This window comes from Orcinus orca, chromosome 1 (assembly GCF_937001465.1).
Source record: "Orcinus orca chromosome 1, mOrcOrc1.1, whole genome shotgun sequence".
Classification (NCBI taxonomy): Eukaryota; Metazoa; Chordata; class Mammalia; order Artiodactyla; family Delphinidae; genus Orcinus; species Orcinus orca.
Genome location: NC_064559.1, coordinates 139,935,669 through 139,953,666, shown reverse-complemented (window position 1 = coordinate 139,953,666; position 17,998 = coordinate 139,935,669). Strand labels below are relative to the sequence as shown.

The window sequence follows — 17,998 nt, the reverse complement described above, 5'->3', positions numbered from 1 at the left end:
CTCCAAATCTGGCTTCAGTACTCTTCAGAATGTTAGATATGGCTATAAATAACTTCCTTGAATTACTTTAAAGTTTTTCAAAAAATTGGCTTATATTAAAGCACGTTAAACCTGTATAAGTAAATAATTTTAAAAGATCTCCAGGGCTTCCCTGGTGGTGCAGTGGTTGAGAGTCCGCCTGCCGATGCAGGGGACATGGGTTCGTGCCCCGGTCTGGGAAAATCCCAGATGCCGCGGAGCAGCTAGGCCCGTGAGCCAGGGCCGCTGAGCCTGTGCTCCGCAATGGGAGAGGCCACAGCAGTGAGAAGCCCGCGTACCGCAAAAAAAAAAAAAAAAAAAAAAAAAAAGATCTCCAAACCTAAGTCTTGGAAAATTTTATCAAAATTAACCTTCTATTTGTAATTTCTTCTGAGATATCTACATGAAAAATTTACTAGAGAGCAGGAAAAAAAAAAAGCTAAGCTCCTTCTAAGTCAAAAGGTTTTATTTGCAATTTGAGCTTTCAAAAATTGATAAAGCAGAACACATTTATTTTACAGAAATTTAAGCTTCAAATGTATGTGTTTTCCCACTATGATATATGTGTTGGACAGGACATAACATTGATAAGTGATTTAGCAGGCTTGCTTAAATAGACATTGAAAATAACTAGACCAAGAGAGAGAAGTGAGCTGAGTTCTCAGAATGAATATTTTGGAGTGAATTATAAAACAGATTTCTGATGATAATGTATATAAATTAAAAATAGGTCAGCAAAGAATGAGTAAAAATAGCCAATTTTCAAATACTTTTCACAGCTTTCTAAGCCTGACTTATTTCTTTGGCTAAAAGGAAGAAACACTTGTATTGGAAAGACTTCAGAACAGCAAATTGCTAAAGCTTGCCAAATCAACTTAAAGTGGCTTTCTTGTGACTCTGGTATGTTCCACACTGCACTAAGTTTCTGAGCATAATATTTCCACACTTCTCTGCAAGACTCTACTTAATTTTGAAGAATTTATTTTTCTAGTAGGTGTATTATTCTACATTTTATGAGAAGTTTAAATAAATAGTGTATGAATGTTATATATGCTCCCTGGAATACTATGCAACAATGAAGATTTGCACTTTAACATAAATGAGTCTCAAAAAGAGCCAGCGAAGCCTTTGATTGGCCAGTAATGTCTCCATGAGATATTTCAAGTCCATCATGGTTCTGAATTTCACAAAGGTCTTCTTTGGAGCTTGAAAGCCAGTTTTGCAGATGTCATCTAATGAAGAGAGGAGAGTTTGAAAGTCAAATGAAATTTTAGGACCCCCAGGATATCAGTCAGGTCAGTGTTATTATAAAGTGCCATGGATAGACAGATAAAAGATAATTAACCTAGAGTAAGAATACATTGGGGGAAGTTTGAGGGACTGTGTTATCTGTTTTGGAGTGAATTCTACACAGAGTTCTTATGATAATGTATGTAGATTAAAATTAGATCAGGAAAGCATGAGTAAAAATAGTCAATTTCCAAATATTTTTCACAGACCTTCTTAGTTTATATTTAAGCATATATTCTGCTGCATTGATTTTGTAAACATAGAATTATTCTCTTTATCTCCATAAAGGGATGGAAAAGGACACAAATTTGCTTGGCAATTGCCCAGTTTCATAGAGGTGGTGCAGACTTTCAGAAATATTTTCATGTTAGTTAAATTGATCCAGGTTAATTTGGAAAAAACTATAAAGCATATACAAATTACAAATCATCAAACATATAGTGTGAAGATTTGCATAGTTATAAGAACCCAAAAGATTCAAGCTCCATTTCCTAAGAGTAAAACTCTGATAGCCATGAGTTGCAGTTGTGGTTTAGATGTACTCAGAAAAGTTAACTACATAAAAAATGTCAGCTTCTTATTCAGCATATTAGCTCCCTGGGTGTCTTCAAGAAATATCTGCTCTTTTCTTTCAAAATTTACACTTCCTTTAGCTATGCTACAATATTACACTATGGAAGAAAGAGCTGGCTTCCATTCTGCCTTATGCATCATCACCCGAACTGTCAGTAAAGTGCTAATTACAGAAACTTTATTACTTGAGGTGATATTGAACCAGAGAGAACACAGCTTGACTTTTCATATTCCAAACTTTGCAATGTGAGCAATTAGGAAAAAAAAAAAAACTTTCCTTTTTGTTTCAATTTGTAAGCTAAGCAAAATTGAAATGGATGTCACTGACAGTAAAACAGAACCTTAAAATGTCCTTCTTCTAAGTGACTTTATAACTTGGTATAAAAATATCCCATTAACCCCTTCTAATCAAAATGAATATTTTGTACCTTAACAGCACTTGCAATTTTACAACATAATTGGATATCTTTAATTGGAGAAAAAGAGAACTGTATTTTTTTTGTGATTCTGTCATTCAAGTATTTTTTACAGAGGAAGTATTCTTCAAAGATGAGCTTTATATATACTTTTAAATTTTATATAATATATTTCCTATGGGATCTAAAATATTTAAAGCACCTTTTAAACATTATTTCAGAAAATGGGTTTGGAGGTAGCACAGGAATTTCATCTTGAAATACAAAAATAGATGAAGATAGTTTAATGGAAAATTTATTGGAATAGATGCATGGAGAGTAGGTTGGGACCATTCCCAGGGTGAATGGTGGAAGGGGTGATTAGAAAAACCAGCAAATATAATTCCATGCAAAGTCCTTGGGGAGATTTAGTGTTCATTAAAACATATGAGAGGGGCATCTAAATCAGACTTAAGGATCTAAAGAAGTGGAAACAAACCTGTGCTAAGATTTTAAGGAGGAGAACTAATTAGGGACATGGAATTCGAAAGGACAGAGTAGAGGAAAAATAAAAGGATAAAGGAAATATTCTTGTTTTAGGAAACAACTATACATGGTATGACCTTAAAAATATTTTTTTTTAAATCACAGCAATTTAGAGAGACTGGAAATTCAATAGGTCTCAAGCCTGGAAATTAAGTAGGTTGTGTGGATTAGAAGGACACTAGCTTATGAAGTAAACTCTTCAAAATCTTGAGAGGGCTGACAAACCATGCTGAAGAATTTCAAATTTATCGAAGGACAGTGGGAAGTCATTAGGATTTTGCATAAGAATTTAACATGATCAGATTTGTAGTTTCGAAAGGTCAATCTTACTTCAGTCTGGAGAATTGCCTGGAGAGAGACAAGACTGAAAATAGGGAAACCAGTCAGAAAGCTGTTGCAGCAATCTGCATAGGTTATGATGTAGGGCTCAGCTAGGGTAATAATAGCAGGAAGGTAAAGATGGATTTGAAAGATATGTAGTAGATAAAATCAACTGGGTAAATGATTAGCTGTGTGAAATGAGGGAGAGGGGACATTCAGGAATGTCCCATAGGTTTCAGGACAACAGAATGAATGGTAATGCCATTTACTGGAACATAGGAAGAAGAGTGAATTTTCTTCAGCTGTGAACCTGTTGAGTTAACATGAAATATAAGTAATTAATGAAGGTAGAAATAGTGGACCATGGAATACAAGTCAGGTGGGAAGTGAAAACAGGAAAATAGTGATAGGTGGGAAGAAAGGATAGGGGTCAATATCTGGAAATCGTAGTAATTTACATGGGCAAGCATGGGGAGAGAACTGCAAGAGATCTAGATGGGTAGGAGGTTGTGCTAGGAGAGTGAGATATCTAAATTTATGAATTCAGAAGTGGACAATCCTCAGGATAAGTGCTTGGGTGACTGTGGGCCAAAGTGGAGTTGAGGTGGGAGTCACTGGAAAAGAGGAACTAGCAGCTCTACTCAGTGTTATGATTCCATTATCCCAGTGCACATGCTGATGTTTCAATTGGGACTCAGATGCTATTAATATCCATATTAATATCCATATCCTAATGTTTGTGCCCATACACACAGGGGGGTCATATATAAAAGTCATTGGATAATGATTTTGCTGCAGCGAATCATGAAGAGAATTGTATATTTACTGAAAAAATGGATGACAGCCATTCTACAATAAATTAGCAGTGAGAGTTAAGGTTGAAACCAGAGATATGAACTTAATTTATAATTAATTTAATTAACATATTCCCCCCACAACTGGGTTGAATTCAATTTAATAAATGTTAGTGCAAAAATGCTAGCATTGATAAAATTAAAATGTGTACTTACACAAACATTTGAAAAGCCAAGGGAAAAGACTGATCATTGAGGACTAAAAGTTCAGGAAGCCTTACAGAAGAGATAAAATTTTACCTAAACTTTAGAAGATGGGCTAAAACTTAAACCAGAGAACATATATTATTTAACAATTGAACATTTAATAGGCTTGGGTTCAAAGTCTAAGCTGTAAGCCCTTGATCAAATTCATTAGTCTTTCAAAATGTAAGTGTTCTCAACTGTAATGTATGAATGAATAGTAATATTACTGTTTACAAAAAGTAACTAATTTTAAAGCTTTTTCTCTGTAATTGATGGAACTTAAATACTAAAAATATTAATCTTCAAAAGGACAAATATTATAGAATATGGAAGAATACTGAAAGGGATTTCTATCTTTATAAATAGAACATACATTTTCTTGTAAAATTTTTTTTAACATCTTTATAGGAGAATAATTGCTTTACAATGGTGTGCTAGCTTCTGCTCTATAACAAAGTGAATCAGCCATACATATACATACATCCGTATATCTCTTCCCTCGTGCGTCTCCCTCCCACCCTCCCTATCCCACCCCTCTAGGTGGACACAAAGCACCGAGCTGATCTATCCGTGCTATGCAGCTGCTTCCCACTAGCTATCTAGTTTATGTTTGGTAGTGTATATATGTCCATGCCACTCCCTCACTTCATCCCAGTTTACCCGTCCCCCTCCCCATGCCCTCAAGTCCATCCTCTATGTCTACATCTTTATTCCTGTGCTGCCCCTAGGTTCTTCAGAAGTAGTTTTTTTTTTTTTTTTTTTTTTTTTAGATTCCATATATATGTGTTAGCATATGGTATTTGTTTTTCTCTTTCTGACTTACTTCACTCTGTATGTCAGTCTCTAGGTCCATTCACCTCACTACAAATAACTCAATTTCATTTCTTTTCATGGCTGAGTAATATTCCACTGTATATATGTGCCACATCTTCTTTATCTATTCATCTGTTGATGGACACTTAGATTACTTCCATGTCCTGGCTATTGTAAATAGAGCTGTCATGACATTGTGGTACATGAATCTTTTTCAATTATGGTTTTCTCAGGGTATATGTCCAGTAGTGGGATTGCTGGGTTGTATGGTAGTTCTTTTAGTTTTTTGAGGAACCTCCATACTGTTCTCCATAGTGGCTATATCAATTTACATTCCCACCAACAGTGCAAGAGGGTTCCCTCTTCTCCGCACCCTCTCCAGCGTTTATTGTTTGTAGATTTTTTGATGATGGCCATTCTGACTGGTGTGAGGTGATACGTCATTGTAGCTTTGACTTGCATTTCTCAAATGATTAGTGATGTTGAGCAAACTTTCATGTGCTTGTTGTCAATCTGTATATCTTCTTTGAAGAAATGTCTATTTAGGTCTTCTGCCCATTTTTGGATTGGCTTGTTTGGTTTTTTTTGATATTGAGCTGCATGAGCTGCTTGTATATTTTGGAGATTAATCCTTTGTCCATTTATTTGTTGGGAAATATTTTCTCCCAAGAGTTGTCTTTTCATCTTGTTTATAGTTTCCTTTCCTGTGCAAAAGCTTTTAAGTTTCATTATGTCCCACTTGTTTATTTTTCTTTTTATTTCCATTACTTTAGGAGGTGGGTCAAAAAAGATCTTGCTGTGATTTATGTCAAATAGTGTTCTTCCTATGTTTGCCTCTAAGAGTTTTATAGTGTCCGGTCTTACATTTAGGTCTTTAATACATTTTGAGTTTATTTTTGTGTACGGTTTTAGGGGGTGTTCTAATTTCAATCTTTTGCATGTAGCTGTCCAGTTTTCCCAGCACCACATATTGAAGAGACTGTATTTTCTCCATTGTATATCCTTGCCTCCTTTGTCAAAGATTAGTTGACCATAGGTGCATGGGTTTATCTCTGGGCTTTCTGTCTTGTTCCATTGACCTATATTTCTGTTTTTCTGCAGTACCATATTGTCCTGATTACTGTAGCTTTATAGTATAATCTGAAGTCAGGGAGTTTGATCCCTCCAGATCCGATTTTTTCCTTCAAGATTGCTTTGGCTATTTGGGATTTTTTTGTGTCTCCTTACAAATTTTAAGATTTTTTTTGTTCTAGTTCTGTAAAAAATGCCATTGGTAATTCGATAGGGATTACATTGGATCTGTAGATTGCTTTTGGTAGTATAGTCATTCTCGCAATGTTGATTCTTCCAATCCAAGGACATGGTATATCTCTCCATCTGTGTGTATCATCTTTAGTTTCTTTCATCAGTTTCTTATAATTTTCTGCATACAGGTCTTTTGTCTCCTTAGGTAGGTTCATTCCTAGGTATTTTATTCTTTTTGTTGCAATGGTAAATGGGAGTGTTTCCTTAATTTCTCTTTCAGGTATTTCATCATTAGTGTATAAGAATGAAAGAGATTTCCATGCATTAATTTTGTATCTTGCTACTTTACCAAATTCATTGATTAGCTTTAGTAGTTCTCTGGTAGCATCTTTAGGATTCTCTATGTATAGTATCATGTCATATGCAAATAGTGACAGTTTTACTTCTTTTCAGATTTAGATTCCTTTTATTTCTGTTTCTTCTCTGATTACTGTGGCTAAAACTTCCAAAACTATGTTGAATAAAGGTGGTGAGAGTCGGCAACCTTGTCTTGTTCCTGATCTTAGTGGAAACGGTTTCAGTTTATCACCATTGAGAATGATGATGGCTGTGAGTTTGTGATAATTATGGCCTTTATTATGTTGAGGTAAGTTCCCTCTATGCCTATTTTCTAGAGAGTTTTTTTCATATGTGGGTGCTGAATATTTTCAAAAGCTTTTTCTGCATCTGTTGAGATGATCATATGGTTTTTCTCCTTCAATTTGTTGATATGGTTTATCACATTGATTGACTTGTGTATATTGAAGAATCCTTGCATTCCTGGGATAAACCCCACTTGATCATGGAATATGATCCTTTTAATGTGCTGTTGGATTCTGTTTATTAGTATTTTGTTCAGGATTTTTACATCTATGTTCATCAGTGATATTGGCTAGTAGTTTTTGTGTGGCATTTTTTTCTGGTTTTGGTATCAGGGTGATGCTGGCCTCATAGAATGAGTTTGGGAGTGTTCCTTTCTCTGCTATATTTTGGAAGAGTTTGAGAAGGATAGGCATTAGCTCTTCTCTAAATGTTTGATAGAATTCACCTCTGAAGCCATCTGGTCCTGGGCTACTGTTTGTTGGAATATTTTTAATCACAGGTACAATTTCAGAGCTTGTGATTGGTCTGTTTATATTTTCTATTTCTTCCTGGTTCTGTCTCAGAAAGTTGTGCTTTTCTAAGAATTTACCCATTTCTTGCAGGTTGTACTTTTTTTTTTTTTTTTTGCGGTATGCGGGCCTCTCACTGTTGTGGCCTCTCTCGTTGCAGAGCACAGGCTCCAGACGCGCAGGCTCAGCAGCCATGGCTCACGGGCCCAGTTGCTCCTTGGTATGTGGGATCTTCCTGGACTGGGACACAAACCCGTGTCCCCTGCATCGGCAGGCGGACTCTCAACCACTGCTCCACCAGGGAAGCCCCCAGGTTGTACATTTTATTAGCATATACTTGCTTGTAGTAATCTCTCATGATCCTTTGTATTTCTGCAGTGTCATTTGTTACTTCTCCTTTTTCATTTCTAATTCTATTGATTTGAGTCTGCTCCCTTTATTTCTTGATGAGTCTGGCTAATGGTTTATCAATTTTGCTTATCTTCTCAAAGAACCATCTTTTAGTTTTGTTGATCTTTGCTATCATTTCCTTCATTGCTTTTTCATTTATTTCTGATCTGATGTTTATGATTTCTTTCCTTCTGCTAACTTTGGGGGGTTTTGTTCTTCTTTCTGTAATTGCTTTAGGTGTAAGTTTAGTTTGTTTATTTGAGATGTTTCTTGTTTCTTGAGGCAGGATTGTATTGCTATAAAGTTCCCTCTTTGTACTGCTTTTGCTGCACCCCATACGTTTTGGGTCATTGTGTTTTCATTGTCATTTGTTTCTAGGTATTTTTTGATTTCCTCTTTGATTTCTTCAGTGATCTCTTGGTTATTTAGTAGAGTATTGTTTAGCCTCCATGTGTTTGTATTTTTTACAGATATTTTCCTGTAATTGATATCTAGCCTCATAGCGTTGTGGTCAGAAAGGATACTTGATAAAATTTCAATTTTCTTAAATTTACCATGGCTTGATTTGTGACCCAAGATATGATCTATCCTGGAGAATGTTACATGAGCACTTGAGAAGAAAGTGTAATCTGCTGTTTTGGATGGAATATCCTATAAATATCAATTAAGTCCATCTTGTTTAATATATCATTTAAAGCTTGTGCTTCCTTATTTGTTTTCATTTTGGATGATCTGTCCATTGGTGAAAGTAGGGTGTTAAAGTCCCCTAATATGATTGTGTTACTTTCGATTTCCCCTTTTATGGCTGTTAGCATTTGCCTTATGTATTGAGGTGCTCCTACAATGGGTGTGTATATATTTATAATTATTATATCTTCTTGGATTGATCCCTTGATCATTATGTACTGTCCTTTCTTGTCTTTTGTAACATTCTTTATTTTAAGGTCCATTTTATCTGATATGAGTATTGTTATCCTGGCTTTCTTTTCATTTCCATTTGCATGGAATATCTTTTTCCATCCCCTCACTTTCAGTCTGTATGTTTTCCTAGGTCTGAAGTGGGTCTCTTGTAGACAGCATATATTTGGGTCTTGTTTTTGTATCCATTCAGCCCATCTGTGTCTTTTGGTTGGGGCATTTAATCCACTTACATTCAAGGTTATTATTGATATGTATGTTCCTATTACCATTTTTTTTAATTGTCTTGTTATTGTAGGTCTCTTTCTTTTTTCTGTTTACTGCCTAGAGATGTTTCTTTAGCATTTGTTGTAGTGGTGGTTTGCTGGTGTTGAATTCTCTTAGCTTTTGCTCGTCTGTAAAGGTTTTAATGTCTCCATCAAATCTGAATGAGATTCTTGCTGGGTGGAGTAATCTTGGTTGTGTTTTTTTCCCTTTCATCACTTTAAATATGTCCTGCCAGTCCCTTCTGGCTTGCAGATTTTCTGCTGAAAGATCAGCTTTTAACCTTATGGGGATTCCTTTGTATGTTAATTGTTGCTTTTCCTTTGCTGCTTTTAATATTTTTTCTTTGTAATTAATTTTTGATAGTTTGATTAATATGTGTCTTGGCATGTTTCTCCTTGGATTTATCCTCTATGGGACTCTGCTTCCTGGACTTGATTGCGTCTTTCCTTACCCATATTAGGGAAGTTTTCAACTATAATCTCTTCAAATATTTTTTTAGCCCCGTCTTTTTTCTCTTCTTCTTCTGTGACCCCTATAATTCAAATGTTGGCACATTTAATGTTGTCCCAGAGGTCTCTGAGATTGTCCTCAATTCTTTTCATTCTTTTTTCTTTATTCTGCTCTGCAGTTGTTATTTCTACTATTTTATCTTCCACGTCACTTATCCGTTCCTCTGCCTCATTTATTATGCTATTGATTTCTTCTAGAGAATTTTTAATTTTATTTATTTTGTTGTTCATCATTTTTTGTTTGCTCTTTACTTCTTCAAGATCCTTGTTAAATGTTTCTTGTATTTTCTCCATTATATTTTCAAGATTTTGGATCTTCTTTACTATCATGACTCTGAATTGTTTTTCAGGTAGACTGCTTATTTCCTCTTCATTTGTTTGGTCTGGTGGGTTTTACTTTTGTCCTTAATCTGCTGTGTATTTCTCTGTCTTCTCATTTTACTTAACTTACTGTGTTTGGGGTGTCCGTTTTGCAGGCTGCAGGTTTGTAGTTCCTGTTGTTTTTGGTGTCTGCTCTGAGTGGGTAATGTTGGTTCAGTGGATTGTGTAGGCTTCCTGGTAGAGGGGATTGATGCCTGTGTTCTGGTGGATGAGGCTGGATCTTGTCTCTCTGGTGGGAAGGACAATGTCTGGTGGTGTGCTTTGGGGTGTCTGCAAACTTATTATGATTTTAGGCAGTCTCACTGCTAATTGGTGGGTTTGTATACCTGTCTTGCTAGTTGTTTGGCATACGGTGTCAAGCACTGTAGCTTGCTGGTTGTTGGGTGGAGCTGGGTCTTAGCATTGAAATGGAGATCTTTGGGAGAGCTTTAGTCATTTGATATTACGTGGGCCCAGGAAGTCTCTGGTGTTCCAATGTCCTGACCTTGGCTCTCCCACCTCAGAGGCTCAGGTCTGACACCGGCCAGAGCACTAAAACCCTGTCAGCTACACGGCTGAAGCAGAGCACTACTTGAATGAGCACAGGAAGGAACGTCTCATGTACCAAGTCCTGACCTTTGTCAGGGCCTTCACAGCTGGGCCTCTGTAAAATAAATTTTTAAACAATAAAAATAATTATTGTATCCCAACTATTGGGCAAATAATGTCATCAGAATATACTAAATGACAAATTGATGTTACTATTGTTGACCAATTATTCCATTGCTCAGTACACAGAGAATTGTGCTTTCCTGCCTCCTTGAAGTTAGGTATGGCCATGTGATTAGTACTGGCAAATAAAATGTGAATGGAATTCTTTCTTAAAATAAAGCATTTAATTAATTGTGCTCAATTCTCCAATCTTCTTCTTCTGCCATAGCAAATCTCTAAGACTGTTGTTGAGATGGAATAATCAAATAACTTTAAAACATTAACTAATCTGGTTATTTGAGCCAAAGACCTCTGACCCAACTGCATTAAACATGAACAAGAACCAAGATTTGGGAGTTATTTGTTGATGCAACATAATTTAAACTATATCAACTGATATAGGCTATAACATTGTGTGTCATAGATGGGATAACAGTCTATTAAAAGAGAAGTTAATCTTTTATCTAGGGCTGAACAGACATGATAAATCAAGAATAAAATAGTAAAGTTGAGATATATAATAAATGATGCCATAATTTTATCCTTCTAATTAAAATAAAGTCAATAGTATTCTTGAGAATACACATATTAAATAATTTATCACCTTAAAAAATTATTTTCTAAGCTTTTAAAAACCTTCCAGGTTTCATGTTCCCTTCCCTCTAGGGGTTTACAGTCTAAGACCTAAAATATAGCACAGACATAAGCATAAAGCAAATAAATTCTGTTAAATATATCAATATCCTATGTATGGTGAAAGGCATGATAAAAGGCACAATTAGTAGTGAAAGCCACATGATTATATAGACCTAAATGCTCTATAAATAAGAGAGTAAAAGGTATTTTTGGAGAAAGAAGATATGGATATTTGAAAAAAATAAGAGTATAGGGCTGGGACACAAGAAATTAGTAGCAGAAATATATTGAACTTTGAAATGATATGTACTTTTTTATTTAAGTAAAGATGTGAACTATTTATTGTAGCAGAAGAAATGACAACAGACACTGTATGAGTGTACTTTCTGTAGCAATAAGTGGTTAATTGTACAATATAGATCTCTTACTTAAATTAATTTATATTTCACTATGAATTTCAGTATTACATTAATGACAATTGTAATGAACTCATTAAATATGAAAGTCAATATTAATTTATTATCAGAACACTCAGTGAATTACACTGACAGGTGAGGCTAAATGGTATAATATTATTTATTTGATTATTTCATAATCTATGTGCAGATTATAAAGGAGTTTCTGATTGCTGAAATTCTTATTTCAGTTATAATTACCTGATACTGAAGTATACTATACTAAAGTAGCTTTTCATTGGAAAATTATAGCATCGCCTTTTATGACTATCTTTACTGCCTCTTTTCATGCAGAGCATTTATATGTAAAGTCTTTTTTCAGTATTGAGGTCAATTGGTGTATAATATTATGTTTAAAAAAACATAGTTTCTAACTGTTATTTTCAAAAAAGAGCATCGCAAAACTAGTTCCCTTAAGAAGGAATGTTTTATTAATGAAGTATTTCAAATAAAATATATATATATATATATATATTCAGTGAAAGGAAGTGAGTTTTTCTTACTTAGAAAAATTTAACATAAAAATATAAATTATTGAATGAGAGCAGGTTATATGTTTATGAATGTAGAAATAGATCTTGCCATATTAAGTCTTGCTAACAATCAGAAGTTCAGATATTGTTACATACTTTAAAACACAGTTAATATCTTCCTCACACTGGGAAAATATTTCTACATTTTATATTGGGAGAGGTGTTCAATTTATTTGCATGAAAAATAGTGTAAAAGGCATACCTGTTTATTGCTAATTTTACCTACATTAAATAATTTTATTTTTCTGTGCTATAATCAGCCATATTTTTAAAAAAATAACAAAAACCTTATTCCTGGCTACCTCTATTACTTATATTCCATTCTTAGAAAGAAATTACTGGACAACATTTTTAGAATGATGACTTATTTTTACACATATATTATGCAAGGTGAAGAAGAGAACTTTCCCAGGAATAAACTATCCTCCCCAAAGCAAGTGAAGATTTCCTCCAATTTTGTTCCTTGTAGTTGAGCATTATTAGAAAATCCTCACAGATCTCACAACTGGTTCACGTTTCTATTAAGAGACTACAGATATGGTATTAAGTTTGGACTTAGAGAGCTGTAAGAAAAATTCTAACCATGTCTCCATACATTAAAAGCACCAACAGGGCTCCCCTGGTGGCGCAGTGGTTGAGAGTCCGCCTGCCGATGCAGGGGACACGGGTTCGTGCCCCGGTCCGGGAAGATCCCACATGCCGTGGAGCGGCTGGGCCCGTGAGCCATGGCCGCTGAGCCTGCATGTCCGGAGCCTGTGCTCTGCAACGGGAGAGGCCACAACAGGGAGAGGCCTGCATACCAACAAACATCATTTTATTTTAGGCACTTTATTATAAAACAAATAGAAGAGAATTATTTAAACTGTGCACGATTTTAATGTACAATTTTTCTAAAATAACTATGTTATTTCTAGGGTCCATGAATTTGTACTTGTTTCTATTCTGGAAGATTATTTTTATTTCTCACCTTGAGGATCCATGTTCTGAGCAAATTCTCCCCATTTGTAAACTTAAGTGCAAACCATCATCTCCTCTGGCCTGGACTATTGCAATATCACCTCAGAGGTTTCTCTGCTTCTGTTCTTGCTCTTTTGCCATATTTTTCCACACAGTAACAAGAGGGATCTTTTAATGACATCACCCAACTGTTTAACTTCCCTCCTCTCCAGAACTTCTCCTAACACTTTGAATGAAAAATACACAGTCTTTATTTTACTAGCACTCAGCATATTATAATCTGGCTCTTCACTATCCCTCCAAATTCACCTTCTTGCTATTCCTCAAAGCTGGGAAATTCCAGGTCTCTTTTTGTAGTAATTTCTCGCTAGAACTAGACAAGCCTTAATCAAATCATTTAAGTTTCTGCTCAATGTCATCTCCTCTGAGAGGTCTTGCTTGTGATTCTGCCTAAAATAGTAGAAAACCTCATCACTGTCTATTCCTTTAGCCTGCTTTATTTTCTTCATAGCACTTACTACTTATTGAAATTCTATATTTTGTTTAGTTTTGTTTTTCACTTTTTATGGTCTATCTCCTGGACTGAAATATATGCTCAGAGTGTAATGACTTTATTAATCTATCTGCTGCTATCCCCAGTGTGTAAAAGAACATGTGGCACATATGTTCTCAGTTTATAGTCCCTGAATGAAAAAAAGAAATGAGAATCTCTAATTCCATGAAACCTTTTCTAACAAACTCCCACCCTCAACATACATCAGTTAAACAGAGGTAATGATTCCTCTCTTTATCCCAACTTGACATAAAAGTTAACTTTTATTGAATAGTCACTGTGTGCCAGGCAGTATCTAAGACTTTTACCTACATTGTTTTATATAAACTCACAACTACTCTGTTGCAGTAACTTCTTATTCTTCTTCTTTTCCTCCTCCTCCTCCTCTTCTTCTTCTTCCTAGCCCATTGTCACACAACAAGCAAGTGGCAGAGTCAGGAATCAATCCTAGGTAGTCTGGCTCCAGAACTGGACTTTAAAACCATCACGTTACACTACCTCTTTTTAGGGAAATCATCGCAGTATTTTGCAATGGTTTGTTTGCAGATTAATATCACTATACTGTGAGCTCTCCTGGGGAAGAGGCATGATTATTTCAACACAGCACAAGCACAATGGTAGTAACTGAGAGAATGAATGAAGAATTGTCTATACTTACACAGCAACCAATGAGCCCATACAATCTAAAGTCAAAACAAATGCATTTTTGTCAGACTGTCGGTGAGACCAATGAGGAACCTATAGTTTACCTGAAGAACAGATAAATTTACTATCATGAAAGTGTTCAGAACAGATATTAATCATGCATCCCTTCAATCTATAAATGTTTATAAACAGCCACATGGGCAGAAGAATTCCAAGAATATTCTTTGAAATTCAGACATAAAACATTACTAAGAACACTTGGAGAAGCCAGATAAATCCTCATTTCATCCTGGTGATTTTCCTCTTTTCTTTCTTTTTTTTGGTAATTCTTTGTGGAGATATAGATGGAATATAACTTGATTTTACTAATGAACTCCAGACTTATGTTATAAATTTCCTTTCAACACTTGGACCTCTCTGACCCTAACATTATGCAGTGAAGTTAGAAGCACCAAACACTTTGAATACAGGAAAATGTGAAAATGTGAACCGGCAAAAATCTGCTCTATGTGTCTGAACAACTAAAGGGAAAACATGTCTACTGTTTTTCCCAAGACTCTTTGTATGTGTCAGAGATGCATCTCAAATCAGCTATGATACAGAGTATTATTGGGTGAACTAGCCTAGCTAAGGAAAGGCAAGATGAAGTGCAGCCTCACTGTCTAGTCTGGGGCATATGAACCAGGTACTCAAATGTTATCAGTATTCTTACAGAGTTTTATGTGTTTATTCTTAGTATATGTCATTTATGTCCACTAACAAGGGAGGAGAATAATTGTGTTAAACACCTGAAAAATTAAATCCAAAAATTCCCTTCATAATAGTGGCTCTGTTCACAATTCAAAAGCAGTCAATTTTATCAGTCAAGTGGGAGAGAATTTTTTTTTAAAGCATACTTTAGGTAAAATTTTTATTAATCAATTTTGGTTTAAATGATGTTACAATGAGATCATCTTTGGTATTTGAAATTCTTTAATTAATTTACGAAGTTTACTATAATGCCTCAACCAGAAATATGTATTGAGTACAGTATATATACAGTAGTGAACAGTATATATACAGTATATATTTTTAGATATAAAGCAATACTAAGAAAAGTTTGAACAAGAGAAGTATATTCCTTCTCCAGGAGAATACATTTCAAAATATCTGTAGTAAAGAACCAGATTTTTGGTTGTTTCCTTTTCTCCCCAGTACCTCAGGTACCAATATTTTTGTTAAAAATAATGAAATAACTACAAAAATAAAATGAAAAGGCAAAGACATACAAAATGCAAACCCAAATTATTTATTTTTAGATTTAATGAACATAAAGCTGTATTTCAATAAATATAACCACAAGAAATATTACATAGAAAAATAACTATAAAATTTCTGTAAATTGTTTACTTAAAATGTCTATATGGGTGATTAATATAGACAAGAACTATTGTATTCATAATCTTTTCTTCAATTGTAACTAAGCAAAAAGTTATGCGTAAAAAACTCTTATCTCAAATATAGTTTTTGCACATTTTTAACCATCACCATGCAAATCAATATTTAAATTTTTTGATGTAATAAATGAACTTGCTTCTTACTTCCTCATTTATCTAATGTAAACTGCATGAATACATTTCTAAATTTTAGTCAACATTTTTGTTCTTATTTCATCACACACCATAACAAATAGTTAAAATGTAGTATGAGAATATAACTTCTCTACAAATTCTTACTGCTGTGGCCTCCCCAACTCCCTTCTTTGGCCCCTCAGTTCTGCAAGCCCTTAAATCTGGGTTCTCTCTCTGGCATTGCAGGCTAGACATGCTTCTAGTAGTTAGTTCCTGTAAGTGTACAGGTCACCTTGTTTGTTATCCTCGTCATATGGCTTGCATTTCTTCACTGTTTTCCAATGTCTGGAATGTTGTTTCGTATTTCCTCCTCTTTCCTTTGTTGTTGAAGAAGAGCGTAGATTTGGTCTTGCTATACCACCTTGGCTGAAAATGAAAAGTACTACACCACGCATGTTTTGTTGTTTCAGATATTTATTATTAGTTGCTTCAAAATATTTTCTGTTTTTATTTCCTATTTGTACCTTGAATTATTTAGAAATGTATTATTTCATATCAGGCAGTTGGGTTTTTCTGATTCTATTTTCATTATTGATTTCTAGATAAATTCCACTCTCATCAAAAAACATAACTGGATAATTTCAAGTTTTTGGATTATGTTGAGGCTTTCGATTAGCAATAATTGTGCGTCGGATAAGCCTCATTGTCTACGATACTGCCACTGCACAAAGCTATGTTGAGGTTTTCTTTTCGGCCTAGTATATGGGTAAATTTTATACATGTGTACTTAAAAATATATATTCTGTTGTTCTCAGTGAAATGTTCTCTACATATCAATTAGATTGTGTTTAAAAATATAATTGTTTATATCTTCTAATTTTTTGTATGCACATTTCTTCTGTCAGTTATAGAAGGAAGTGTGTTAAATGATTGTGGATTTCCTCTTTTCTCCTTTTTGTTCTGTAATATGAATTTATGATATTTGAGATTGTAATATCTTCCTATTGAATTGATTTTTTAAATATTTTAATATGGCCCTCTTATCTCTAGTAGTGCTCTTACCCTGAGGTCTATTTTGTCTTATATTTGTATAGCAACACCAACTTTCTCTTTGTCAATGTTTCATGCTATCATTTTCCAACATTTCTCTTTCAACTATTTTGTGTTCTTATACATAAAGTATGTCTCATAAGCAATATATAGTTTTTTTTAATAGATCTTTATTGGAATATAATTGCTTCACAATACTGTGTTGGTTTCTGTTGTACAACAAAGCAAATCAGTCACATACATACACATGTCCCCATATCCCCTCCCTCTTGAGCCTCCCTCCCATCCTCCCTATCCCACCCCTCTAGGTCATTGCAAAGCACTGAGCTGATCTCCCTGTGCTATGCTGCTGCTTCCCACCAGTCAACTATTTTACATTTGGTAATGTATATATGTCGATGCTACTCTCACTTCACTGCAGCTTCACCCTCCACCCCATGTCATCAACTCCATTCTCTATGTCTGCCTCTTTATTCCTGCCCTGCAACTAGGTTCATCAGTACCAATTTTTTTTCTTTTTAAAAAAAATTCCGTATATATGCATTAGCATACGGTATTTGTTTTTCTCTTTCTGACTTACTTCATTTTGTATGACAGACTCTAGGTCCATCCACCTCACTACAGATAATTCAATTTCGTTTCATTTCATGGCTGAGTAATATAGTTGCTTTTTACCTTCACCATCTTAGTCTTTTACTTGATGAATTTAACCTATTTACATTTAATGTATTAATTGATATAGCTGTATTTATGTCTGCCATCCTACAATGTTTCTTTTTTACTGTTTTCTTTCTGACTTTTGATTTAGCAAAATATTTTTTTTTCTTAAATGAACTCTTTAGTTATATATTCTGTAACTATTTCTAGTGACTTCCCTAGAGATTATAGAACTCATCCTATACTTATTACAGGCTAAAACAAGTTATTTTACCACTTTCCTGCTACTGCATAAACCATAGATCTTTTAACTCCTTTTACTCCACTACTTCATTTATCATTCTTACTGTTTTTAAAATGGGAAAATATTCTAAAAATTCACATTGCAACTCCAACCAGGCTTGGCTTGAAAGTT

The 17,998-nt window shown here is 34.6% G+C and overlaps 1 pseudogene; it reads right to left on the bottom strand.

The window, feature by feature from the left end:
* Positions 1-16,480: 16,480 nt before the first annotated feature.
* LOC117203237 (uncharacterized) lies at positions 16,481-16,609 on the bottom strand (annotated as a pseudogene).
* Positions 16,610-17,998: the final 1,389 nt, after the last annotated feature.